General features: G+C 44.3%; 2 long non-coding RNA genes across 2 annotated transcripts; both read right to left on the bottom strand.

The window, feature by feature from the left end:
- Positions 1 to 8,360: 8,360 nt before the first annotated feature.
- LOC120104775 lies at positions 8,361 to 10,379 on the bottom strand. The gene is made up of 2 exons (XR_005507141.1): positions 10,335 to 10,379; positions 8,361 to 8,763 (listed from the first exon to the last, which is right to left on the bottom strand). It is a non-coding gene; the product is annotated as an uncharacterized LOC120104775 (long non-coding RNA).
- Positions 10,380 to 10,497: 118 nt separating this feature from the next.
- LOC120104774 lies at positions 10,498 to 11,221 on the bottom strand. The gene is made up of 3 exons (XR_005507140.1): positions 11,135 to 11,221; positions 10,844 to 10,904; positions 10,498 to 10,560 (listed from the first exon to the last, which is right to left on the bottom strand). It is a non-coding gene; the product is annotated as an uncharacterized LOC120104774 (long non-coding RNA).
- Positions 11,222 to 13,418: the final 2,197 nt, after the last annotated feature.

The following is a 13,418-nucleotide window of genomic DNA, read 5'->3' as shown; positions in this document are numbered from 1 at the left end:
TCTCGGTTCTTACCCCCAGGAGCCCGACCTAGTCAAAGCTATCTCCCACAACCTAGACCACTCTCCAATCATCCTTCCCAGCCCGGTTCTAGCCAAACACCGACTAGGACGTTCCCGGTGCCTGTTCAAAGTACATCAACTGATAAAGAAAAAGGCATATTAGGGTCCAATCCGCCCTTAAGAAACCAAACCCAGTGTTTCAGGTGCCAAAAGTTTGGCCATATTGCGTCCCAATGTAACGCCAAGACCTATTTAATGACTGAATTGGAAGCAGGGACCCAGGATACTGAATGTGTCGAAGAAGTCTATGAACCAAACATTGAGGATTTTGTAGATGACTTTGGAGACGAAAAGACTGGGTTAGAGTTTGTTCAGACTGAATACCAAAATGAGCCCACTGATAGGAATGACCAAAACCATAGGCTCCATGTGGTTAGGTGCACACTAGCCCAAATAAAGACCGAACAAGACTGGCGAAGAACCTCCCTGTTTTATACACTTATCAAGATCAATGGTAAAACATGCAAAATCTTATTTGATAGCGGGAGTTGCATCAATGCCATTGCGTCTGGAGTTGTTTCTCGCCTTGGCCTGAAATCTACCCCTCATCCTAATCCATATAAAGTAGCCTGGGTAGATAAGACGTCCATTTCAGTTTCAGAAAGATGCCTTGTCCCGATTCAATTTCTATCTTATAAAGACGAGATTTGGTGCGACTGCCTCCCGATGGACGTAGGTCAAGTCATTCTAGGAAGACCTTGGTTATACGATAGGGACGTCACACTTCATGGTCGGTCAAATTCGTGTAGTTTTATGTTCCAGGGTCGAAAAATTATACTGAATTCATTGCCTCCTAGAGAGCCCGGCCCTGAGAAGAAGGGTGCTACACCACAAAAAGATGAGTCACTTCACATCATTACTTCGAAAGAGGTAATGAAAGATATCGAAAGCCATTCACCTGTGTTCGCCCTTGTGGCTAGAGTTATCAATGTGGAGTCAAATGCCGAACATCCGGCCGCCGTAGTTCCTCTGTTGGAGGAGTTTCACTCTGTCTTCCCCACTGATCTTCCAGAGGCACTCCCTCCAATGCGTGATATCCAGCACGTAATTGATCTCATTCCTGGAGCGTCACTGCCAAATCTTTCCCATCATAGACTCAATCCAAACGAGCACACTGAACTGAAACGCCAAGTTGACGAACTAGTCACTCGAGGGTATATTCGTGAGAGTTTGAGTCCCTGTGTTGTACCTGCACTCCTCACTCCCAAGAAAGATGGCTCTTGGAGGATGTGCGTCGATAGCCGTGCTATCAATAAAATCACGGTTAAGTATCGTTTTCCTATTCCTAGGCTGGACGACCTTTTAGACTATATGTCTGGTGCTACAGTTTTTTCCAAGATCGACCTAAAGAGTGGGTACCACCAGATTCGGATTCGTCCTGGGGATGAATGGAAAACTGCATTCAAAACCAAAGATGGACTCTACGAATGGTTAGTAATGCCTTTTGGATTAACAAATGCTCCAAGTACTTTTATGAGGGTGATGACACAGATCTTTCGACCTTTCTTGAACAAATTTGTCGTTGTATACTTTGATGACATTCTCATTTATAGTCAAACTCAAGAGCTCCATCTCTCACACCTGAGGCAGGTTTGTGAAGTCCTGCGGAAAGAAAGCTTCTTTGCAAACCCTAAGAAGTGTGCCTTCTTGACTGATCACGTCACTTTCTTAGGATTCATAGTGTCTTCCAAGGGTGTCTCCGCTGATCCAGAAAAAGTAAGCGCGATAGTCGATTGGCCTGAGCCCAAGACCTTAGCAGAAGTACGTAGTTTTTATGGTCTGGCTACTTTCTATCGTCGCTTCATTAGAAATTTTAGTTCAATAATATCTCCCATCACAGATTGCATGAAGAAAGGAGACTTTATCTGGACTAAGTCGGCATCCCAAGCATTTAAAGATATTAAGAATAGGATGACTGAAGCACCTGTCTTGCGCCTCCCCGATTTCACTAAGGTATTCGAGGTCGCATGTGATGCCTCTGGCGTTGGCATAGGTGGTGTGTTAAGCCAAGAAGGTCACCCTGTCGCGTTCTTTAGCGAAAAGTTAAGTGATGGCAGGTTGCGTTATTCCACCTATGATAAGAAATTCTATGCGGTAGTGCAAACTTTGTGACATTGGCGACACTATTTGCTACCGCAAGAATTTGTTCTGTATTCAGACCATGAGGCTTTAAAGTATTTTAATTCTCAAAAGAAATTAAACCTTCGACATGGCCGATGGATTGAGTTTCTACAAGCCTATACTTTTGTGCTGAAACATAAAGCTGGAGTTGAGAACAAGGCTGCTGATGCGCTCAGTCGACGGATCTTCCTCCTATCCGTGATGAGCACTGAAGTAATTGATTTTGAAAGGATCAGGGAACAATATACCACTTGTCCCGATTTTAGTGATGTATACCTGACCTTACGAGATGGAGTAGAGAGAGAGCACGATGATTTCTTTTTACAAGATGATTATCTTTTTCGCTCCGACCGATTGTGTATTCCTCGAACGTCTTTGCGAGATTTTCTAGTATGGGAAGTACACGCTGGAGGACTGTCTGGGCATTTCGGGAGAGACAAAACCATTGAAATGGTGGAAAGACGTTTCTTCTGGCCGAGTCTCAAGAGAGACGTGGCCAAAATCGTCGCTCAGTGTCACACATGTCAACTAGCCAAACAACGTAGACAGAACACTGGGCTTTACACTCCACTACCTGTTCCTGATTGTCCGTGGCAAGATGTTAGCATGGATTTTGTGTTAGGGCTTCCACGTACCTCGACCAAACACGATTCCATTTTTGTAGTGGTAGACCGATTCTCTAAAATGGCTCATTTTCTCCCGTGTTCTAAGACTTCCGATGCTTCTAGGATTGCGAAACTCTATTTTGACGACGTTGTTCGACTACATGGCCTCCCAAAATCTATTGTGTCCGATAGGGATGTTAAGTTTATGAGCTATTTTTGGAAAACTCTTTGGCATATGATGGGTACCAAATTAAAATTTTTCTCTGCCTATCATCCCCAAACTGATGGCCAGACCGAAGTTGTCAACCGAAGTCTAGGGAATCTTTTAAGATGTCTGGTAGGTGAGCATGCTAGGACTTGGGATCTAGTGTTACCAACTGCCGAGTTTGCATATAATAGTTCGGTCAATAGGACCTTAGGCATGAGTCCTTTTGAAGTGGTGCATGGATATAAACCTAGGCAACCCATAGACTTGATTCCCATGTCTCATCAACATAGAGTCTCTGAGTCTGCACAATCATTTGCTTCACACCTGCATTCATTGCATCAGGAGATCAGCAAACATATTCACTCTAATAACTTAAAATATAAATCCCTTACTGATTTGCACAGACGTTATAAAGAATTGAATGTAGGCGATTCTGTCATGGTAAGAATTAGACCTGAACGACTCCCTTCGGGGACGTTCAAAAAGTTGCAATCTCGTAGTGCGGGACCGTTCAAAGTACTAAAGAAAATCAGTTCGAATGCGTATGTTGTAGATCTTCCTGACGACTATGGGATTAGTGCGACATTTAATATTGAAGATTTAGTCCCATACAAGAAATCAACATTCATTCCTTCTGACCCTTTTGTTGATACATCCACTGTTGTTGATCACCCTGATCTAGCACCTGCTAGTGAGCCTCCACCTCCACAGTTTCATGCACGCAGAGAACATATAGAACATATATTAGATGAGCAGGTTATATCTACCAGGAGAGGAAGCTACCAACGTTACCTTGTTCGGTGGAAAGGTCGACCCGAATCAGATATGTCGTGGATTTCGCGAGCTGAGTTGCAGCGCCTTGATCTGGATCTTCTGGAGCAGTACGACAGCCGACCCGATATACACTCGACGGGGTCGAGTTTTTCTCACCCGGGAGGAGTTGATGGGGACATCAGCTAGGTCCCCATCTTATTTGCATATTTGTTTATTTTATTTCTGGGTTTATTTGCATTTAGGGGTTTATTTGTGGTTTATTTTATTTCTGGACTCATTTGCATTTTAGGGCTTATTTGTGGGTTTTATTTTGTGTAAGGGGTTTTATTTTAAGTGTTCTTATTGGGCCCTATTTATAGGGAACTTTTATGTTGATTAGGGTTAATGCAGAATTAAAGATTTCTTTCCCCACGTTTCCCTCTTCTTCTCTTCTCCTCCCTTCTCCTTCTCCTCTTCTTCTTCTTCCTCCTTCTCTTCCCCTCTTCTTCTGCTCCCATTTAAAATTTTGGTCCGGCATCAATGATGAGGATGGAGAAGATGATGATGATGACTGTATGGGAGGGCCACGAAGGCTCGACTTTAGAAACTAAAAAGAGCAATGGCAGCAGGGTTACCTGACAACAACAATTGTAATTATAACTTGTGCAACATTACTATACATTATATGATTATAGTGAGAGGGAAGATTGGTGTGGGAATTGTTCAATAGTAGCGACAAAGTAGTTTGATTATATGACAATTTAAATATTTTGAATGATTTGAATGTTTGTGTCAATGTAAATATAATACAGGTTTATATTGTTATAATGTGTTTTTATAATTTACATTCGTATTTTTACTTTTTTTAAAAATAGCAATCTCGACGCTTTAAAGCGTTGGTAAATAAAAGTTGTGGCACGTCTACGCCGACGCTAGAAAAGCGTCCGCAAAAATACATTTACCGACGCTTTAAAGCGTCGGCAAAAACAAGGCTTTCCCGATGCTAATGAAAGCATCGGCAAAAATGACATTTACCGACGCTTTAAAGCGTCGGCGAAACGCAGAACTGGGCGGGCTTTCCTGACGCTTTAAAGCGTCGGTGAATGTCATTTTTGCCGACGCTTTTATTAGCGTCGAAAAGCCTTGTTTTTGCCTAGGCTTTCTCTTAGCGTCGGCAAAAACTTTTGCCACTCCGGTATCGCCAATGCTTTTACGACGCTTCTATTTGCATTGCGGGAACTTTAGCCGACGCTTATAAGCATCGGTAAAGATTATAAAAAGCACCGAGAAAGATGAGTTTTCTTGTAGTGCCACCTCCTGGTTACATACATGGAACACATCCAACTTACAAGAGCCCTGCGCCCAGGTGACAATGATGCCACCCGACAACCCCTGGGACTCCACTGCATAAAATCCCCACGACCGAGGAACCGCTCTCCTAGCCTTCTGTAGACTCCTCCCCGATATCCGGGTCTCAAACAACACACATATATCCGGACTATGCTGCTGCACAATCCTACGAAAAGTCGGAGCAAAAGAAGGCTTCCCCGCGCCATGGCAATTCCATAAGATGACCTTCATTGGTTACCTGACGACACATCACAACCCCCTACCCCAGGGCTGCAATCATGGAACACCGCATCTTCAATAGCCCATCCACTCTCCAAACCTGCAGACCTCGCTCCCTGAGCTGCAGCCTTCAACTGAGACACTATTCGATGGTGAGCCCTTCCATCACCGAGTTGTGCCAAATGGCACGGTAAGTCTCCAGTAGCTTCCACTATTGCCGCAAGGCCTTCTGTCATCCCCCCTCTTGACTCTATATTGAGACCATCCAGGCGCTTGGGAAAACATGAATCACCCACTGCCTTTTTCCCCATTCCCAATTCACAGATAGAGCCACTGTGCCCCCGTGCCATATGGCACGCACTGATCTTGGAGTGTTCCCCCATACCGGCTGCACCCTCTGCCCCTACACCCGGTTTGTCGCCGCTACCTGCTTCGCCATGGCTCTCCCCCATCGGAGCATTGCCGGCACCATGCGACCCCGCCGCCTCCAGCTCGGATGAGCTCGCCGCTGCGAGTAGTACCGGGGCCGAACGCCTCCCAGCCGGCTCTGCCTCCCCGAACAGTCGCGAACCGAAGCTCCCACCTCTGTGCACCTGCTCCCTCCGGAGAGGTCGACCGCGTGCCGTCGCAAGGGGCTGGGGGGAGCTTTTGCACCTCCGTCGGAAACTAGCCCCCGGCCGCCCTGCCTTCGCCGTAGATGGCACCGTCCCTCCTTTGGGGTTGGACGGGCCTCCCATCGCTTGGCCCGCCGCCTTGGGTGGGCTCCTCGCTCGTTTCGACGGGCTTGGGCCCGACCCGCCCGAACACTGCCCACTACTGGGAATGGGCCTATCCGTAGCCTGGCCCAGGTCGTTGTTGGCCCGGCTGCCAGAACTCTCGGCCAACTCGGCTCCCGACCCGGGTCCAAGCGCGAGTTGACTCGGACCGCCCGTGGACCCGCCCATTGCTACAGAGACATCCTTCTCCGGCGTCCGCCGACGAGCCACCTTGGTTGGCTTCTGCCACCCCTCGAGATCCGTCGGAGAGGTCGAAGAAGATGACCCATCCCCCTTCACACCTGACCCGGGGGGTGGGGATGTGGGCACCGAGCTCTTTCGTACCCTGGGCTCGTTCACCTCCTTCCTCCGATTCGCCGACACCGGCGCCCGCCGGAAACCGAACCGGTTAGTAACCAACCACGGACCGTAAGCCCTCTCCTCCCCCCCAGACCCATCTCCCTTCCTGGCCTCGTGCCCCGTAGCCTCCGCGCCATCCTTCTCAGTTGCAGACTTTCCCATATCACGAACCTCCTCCGCCGACTTCGTCCCCGCCGTCGCCGGAAACATGAATGCGCACTCCGCCTCCGAGTGACCTAGCCGCCCACACTTGGAGCATGGAGCCGGCAAGTTTTCATAAATGAAACCTTGCCAGAACTTCACCTCTGCTCCTGCCGAACTACCCAAAACAAACGTACCCGGTGTGAGTGGAACGGAGCCATCCAGCTCAATCTTTACCCGAGCGAATCCATGCCTGCTACCCTTCTCTGTGAATCCATCCAATGCCATCGGGTTGCCGGCCCTCGCTGCAATCCGGAAGATTGTCTCCTTCTTCCAGTAATCCAGAGGTAATCCGGGCAGGCGAAGCCAAACAACCACCCGCCCGATTCCTCCAGCTCCCGAGATGAAATTTGGCCGCCACCGGTCCATGGCCAACATCTTTCCGCCAACCATCCAAGGACCATTCCGCAGGGCTGCCTCCCTATCCGCCTCGTTGGCGAACCGAACGGCGATGAAGTCCTCCGCCAACGGGAAACACTCGACCTTGTATTCCAGATGCCCTACCTGTTGTACTTCCCTCGCCACCCAGTCAACGGGAATGCTCCTCCCCTGGCTCCTCACCAATACCGTGGTGCTCCTCCATTCCAAGCGTGCAGCCTCCAGCTCCTCCTCCGGCACCACCACCACCTCAGTATATATCCTCTGCATCACTTCTAGTTCACGAGGGGAAATGCGGTGGCTTATCCATTCCGGTTGCCTCGACATTCCCTTTGCCACCTCCGCCCATGAAGGGCCCTTCGCCGTAACCTTGGGGCCAGTGGGATTCAGCCCTCCAGCCTTCCCCGGCACCGTCGTCTCCGACGGCCCAGCTCCAGGCACAGCCATGGCTCACACCCCCCAGCTGTTCCAGCAAGAGTCCTTTCCGCTTTTGCCAAGAATACGTGGAGATGTTAGCTATCTTTTATCATATTAGTATTTAACTGCTTCACTATGAACAACAAAATTCTCACATCCGATAACAAGCATAGAAAGATGGACTAGACAACCTGCTTCACTACAAGAAAATTGGGCATTAGCGACGCTTTTTTTGGCCTTTAGCGACGCTTTTAAGCGTCGGTAAAAACCATCCCGACGCTTTCCCAAGCGTCGGTAAAGCGTCGCCTATGCTACAGTGGGAAAAATATTTTCCGACGCTTTCAAAAGCGTCGGAAATTAGCGACGCTTTAAAGCGTCGTTAAATGTGATTTTAACGACGCTTTAAAGCGTCGTTAGAATATTATTTTTGTTAAAAAAATTTCTTGATTTTAACGACGCTTTAAAGCGTCGTTAGAATATTAATTTTTTTAAAAAAAATTTCGTGATTTTAACGACGCTTTAAAGCGTCGTTAGAATATTATTTTTTTTAAAAAAAAATTCGTGATTTTTTAGATAGCGGACCTAAATCTAAGCTCCGATCCTTTCCAGTTGGATTAATAGCTTGTGCATTACTTCTCTCCCATATATTGCATGACAAATTATGTAAAAAAATTTTGTTATGCGACAAATGTAATTAGTCGACACAACGGGCACAATGTCCCATATATTGGTTCCTGGGACGAAGACCGATGTGGGGTCCTGGCCCAACACAGTCAAAACAAACACAATGGGCACGCACAACTCAAGTGGTGCTACTGAGAGCCGAGAGATACAAAAGTTCAAACTGACCGGACCCTAGAACATGGATGAAAAGAAAATTTACCCCATGCAGAGATATCAAGAAGAACCAACTAAAAGACAGAGGAAAAGAGATCAGATTAAATTGATGTAAAACTAAACAAGTTCATAAAAAATGATGCAGCAGCTGCCCATACAAAGTCCTGGATTCTTGATACGGAGATGCTATAAGTCCAAGATCAAACATTTAATACCCACATCAGTAAATAAACTCCTAGCTTTAGACACGCCCCCAGCTATAACTAGGGCTCATGAAACTCCCCAAGTACAAAAATTGACAACTACAAAGCTTAAAGCATGATCGAAAGTCAGCCCGCTTGAGTCAAGAGCCCTTCAATAGTCATAAGCTTGCCTTGCACTCGCCACAGCAAGTGGTGGAAGCCAAAATGAAAGAAGCTACAAGGGATTAACTATCATCCTCATCATCCTCCTCTTCATCATCATCTTGGTCGCCATCCTCATCATCTTCAGATCCCTTCTGACAAAAAATAGCATAATTGGTCACACATGATTTATTAGTGTGTGCAAATAAGAAGATATTGTATAATACACAGCAATAGCACAGGTCTACAGCAAGCAAAACTCATGTCCATGATTTAATATAGTGCTATACTTGTCTACAGATGATCTCATGGCATTCACTCTTTAATTTACTTGATAGTCATTTGTTAGGTCTCCATGATACCTTATCGAACATCATGATTGCACCGTATTAAAGGCTTAGGAACAGAGGAATGGAACATGAGAATATTCAGGAAGCAAAACACCAGAGATTTCAAAATATATCAAATAAAGACTTCTGAAGCCTCAAAGTGGATAGAATTATTAGGAATCATAGGAGTAAATTTTTTTGGGTTGCCTACTCTGTAATTTAGTCAAATTTCCACGGACATCGAGAAAGTCAATTCAAGCCATTGCCAATCACTATTTCTGTAAAAAAGTGCAAAAACATCTAAACAAAATAACAAATAAATAAAATTAACATGTCTAAGAATAAGATTGCATCAGTTGCATAAATTATTAATATTAATATGCAGAAGCACTTCTATGGATCAGTAAATATTCTTTTTTTCAAAGTGGAGAATTTGGAAAAAAAAAAAAAGAGAATGGATGATGACTATAATATCAGTCACCACACCAAGTAAAGATGCTAGACTAGAGTAGTATATACATCCTTTTTGGCTGAATTTTTTTATTGAATTTTATAATGAACACAAAAGCTGAGTGGATCTTAAGCAAAAGACAGAGCACAGAACAAATAAAATGGAACTAAAGAATAAATGAGAGCAGAAGTTTGAGAAATCAAAAATCCTACCCATAGTCGCATAGCCAAAAGCAACTAACTGCTTGTTAGTTACATTCCCAGTGCAATGCATATAAATTTAAACTAGCCCATTTAAAATATAACTCATTGTCAGACCTTAGATACAAAGAGTTCTTTTAGTTCTGAAATACAACCTATACAATAATTATTTCTGGTAAAAGATACAATAATTACACATACAGCAGGAAAACTGAAATTCAAAACAATAATTTTTATATCAAAACACTAAATTTTTTATATCAATCTCTCCAAAGAAATCTTAATTTTAAGTCATCATAATACAACAAGAAGTAAAATAATGATGATTTCAAGAATGAGGGCATAAAGCTTCAGCAGACAAGAACACATGCATATACTTGAGAAGAAAAAACTGTAGTGGAAAATTAGCAACCATTATTTAAAGGTTCCTTTTTAACAATATGATTTATGTAGATATGAGTCAAACACAATGTTTGTTTTAGACGCCCGCACAACATTAAGCTAAAATAAATAGTTTATATCCATATGGATACAGAAAAATAGCAGCACAACTAATGAGGATTGCAGATACAGTGCATAAAATCATAGAAAAGCAAATAGTTTGACTACAAAAGAAATTGGAGCAAAATAGACAAGCAATGGGAGGCCAATATTCATAATAGGTACCCCTTTGACTAAGTCAACAGCAGCAGCAGCATCAGAAACTGGCTAGCTTCGTTTAAAACTCAAACAAGTGAGACATTTACCTCTTCATCATCTTCATCCCCATCAAAATCCTCCTCATCAGCCTCCTGCATCATCAGATTATTGAAAAGTGCAGAAGAGTCTTAGGTGAACTCAGAAATGATGTTCGGTGAGAAGAAATATCAATATTTGACAAAAGAAAGAGTAATGGATGGAAGGGAGAACACTTGCATTATTAAAATATTTCAAAGGGTTGGGCCATAAATCTTCCTTGATAATCTCTGCCACCTGCATCAGTTTGTTGTAGAGGAAACATAAGCAGACAGAAAATGTATGGGAAAAGAAGCTCGAGGTTTGAACTAATTCAAAAACTGAAAACAGGAATCTGCATACAAGATAGCAGACTTCATAAAATAGGAAGATTAAAAAAACAAGACAAACATCAAGACCAGGTTATCATATAATTTTTTTTATGATAACAGAAGCATAAAAAGAAAAATTGATTTGAAAGATTTGGAATAGTCCAAACTCCAAAACAATCAGTCTTTCCAATGTTACTATGAATTATTACCTCATCTGTTACTCCATCTGAGAAATTTTTCAGTTCAGTTTCACCAAACCAACTAAAGAAACTGCATTAAAAAATCAAAACAAAGAATGAGAAAACAAGTCAGGCATCCAAGTATCATGCAACATATAATGATACAAAACCATGTTTAACAAATATTACTGTTAGACTTGTGTTCAGTATCTTTCTATGAATAGAACATGAATGTGGTAGAGATGAGAACAATGGAATACATGTGTCCTAATTAGGTTGTAGCCTAATTATAAAGTTACTAAAAAGAGAGAGATTACAAACCGCAGTTAACCAAAAGTCTGGAATGGATTGGATGATTTCATTCCGTTTAATGTAGACAGGTCTGCGAACCTCGTTATATTTCTGTTCTCCAAAACTTTATCACTTGCTTCCTCATTAATCTACAAACATAAATGAGATTAGCAAATCGCAGACACAGGCAAGAGGCATACAGCTTTAGGAAGTGAAACTTGCCATACTCTTAAACAAGTGAGCCAAATCCATTGAGGTTCAATGAGAATAGCAGCACACTCAAGTAACAAAACCAACAAGCAATTCAACCATTTATGCAGCTAACACTTCTTACTTACCACACCTAAGAACATAGTAAATCTATAATCAATGAATGTATATCCAGTAAGATAAACTGTGGAAATCTACAAGTATAGATTGCGATGCTTGCAGTACATGCAATTTCATCAAAGTTTACATATGTGCTGGAGCTTCTGCGCCATTCCGGCTCGCTCGATCAGGACGAGCGAGGGTTCGGTGAGAGGGAAAGAGAGCAGAGAAGGGTTTTCCCTGTTTCTATCCCTCCACCCTCCCACATTAAAGAGCAGTGTAGAACCTGAAGCGTCTTGATGAGAATTTTAGAAGAAATCAGATATAAAGAATTTTAGAAGAAATCAGATGTAAAGAATTTCTTCTAAAATTCAAAAGGAACAGGGAATTCCCCAGTTATCTTATCTAAACCCTACCTCCAAGAAAAAGATGTTAACCACAAAACAGGTTGCAATCTTGATTCTTGAAAAAGAACCAAAAGTCTGTAATTCTTACAATTAGATGAATTCAAGAAATGGAATGAAGCTAACCAGAAGAATGAGAACTGGAGATCAAAGGGAAGCTGCAGTTCCTTGCCGGAGACCCAATCGAGGGCGACGGCGGCGTTGTCCCGCGTCCTCAGGCACTCCCGGCGGAAAGCGACGCGGGGGAGGGAGCGGAAGAAGACGACGAAGATTGTCTCGACGTGGCGGCTCCACCCGAGGAAAGGAAAGGATCACAGCTCTCTCACGATCTCCTTCTCCAGCTGCCTCCGAGCCCTTCGAACATTCCTCGGGGCCTGATCGAACTTTGGATGCCACGAGCCGCGGCCTGGGCCTCCGATGAGGGGAGGGTGAGAGGAGGAGAAGTTCTTGGAGGGAGATGGGGCTGCAAGGGTGGATGGAGAGGTGAGGAGGAGATGAAACTTACGAGATGGACGAGGGTCTTGAAACTCACAAACCCAGCCTCCATTTGCCTACATCCATGGCCGCTCATCTCGTCGGACCACAGCCCGCCCGCCGTCACCGCCGTATCCCCAGCTCGGAGGGGTAGAACACCTTTCTCGACGGCCATCGTCGTCCTCGAAGCTCGGAGGGGGAGGGGGATCCAAAGCAGAACAAGTTGGATTGGGGAGGAAGGAGGGGGGGATGGCGGCTGGGTGAAAGGGTTAGGGTTTGCTCCGCGTGCGAGAGAGAGAGAGAGACAGAGAAGGCAGGGGATCGGGGAGGAAAAAGGAGGGATCGGGGGCGATGGGCCCCTTTTGGCCTCCGACGACGCTTTAAAGCGTCGTCGTATCCTTTTGGCCTCCAACGACGCTTTAAAGCGTCGTCGTATCTAAATTCCACCCGACACTAACAAAACGCGTCGTCCAATTTCGGCCCCCGCTCGTAATTTGCCGACGCTTTTTGTTAGCGTCGGCGGGGAAGAGTCGGCAAAACCGTATTTTCTTGTAGTGCTTGTTTTGTTCTCAACGGGTGGAATCAACAAATCATATGCCGATTGTTTGCCAATCTTCTGGTGCCATTTGGACGCATTTAGCATTATTGTTTCGCAAAATCCTTTAATCGATCTTTGGATTTCTTAGAGATCAGCCAATATTCAGATACAATGGAGGAAAAGTTACAATTTCTTGGTTGGGTGCAGATCCTCTCTAGTCTAGAAGTTGGAGTAGACTTGAGAATTAATTAGGTGAAATCAGGTATAGATTGCTTTGGTATACCTGATGATCATGCTGTATTCTTGACTGAATTAAGTAGGAGAGCAAAGTACCCATCCGACTTTATTAAGAAAAAAAAGAGGTAAAACAAAGTCTGAAAAGGAAGACTATAGTCAAAACTAGGAGGCAGACTCACAAGAAACACAATTGACCTAAACTACATACAAACTTGGGGGAGAAACATGGAGAAAATAACGACATTTTCCTATTCCTTAAGGTCGACCAAGTAGGAATCATCTTTTCAGATCTCCCATGCACATCCTTTGGATGATAAGCTTTTTGCAACAAGATTCTCTGATTTCTTTCCTT

The sequence above is a fragment of the Phoenix dactylifera genome, unplaced genomic scaffold, assembly GCF_009389715.1.
Source record: "Phoenix dactylifera cultivar Barhee BC4 unplaced genomic scaffold, palm_55x_up_171113_PBpolish2nd_filt_p 000100F, whole genome shotgun sequence".
NCBI classification, from domain to species: Eukaryota; Viridiplantae; Streptophyta; class Magnoliopsida; order Arecales; family Arecaceae; genus Phoenix; species Phoenix dactylifera.
Note: the sequence above shows the minus strand (reverse complement) of the source record. Positions and strands in the feature narration are given on the sequence as shown.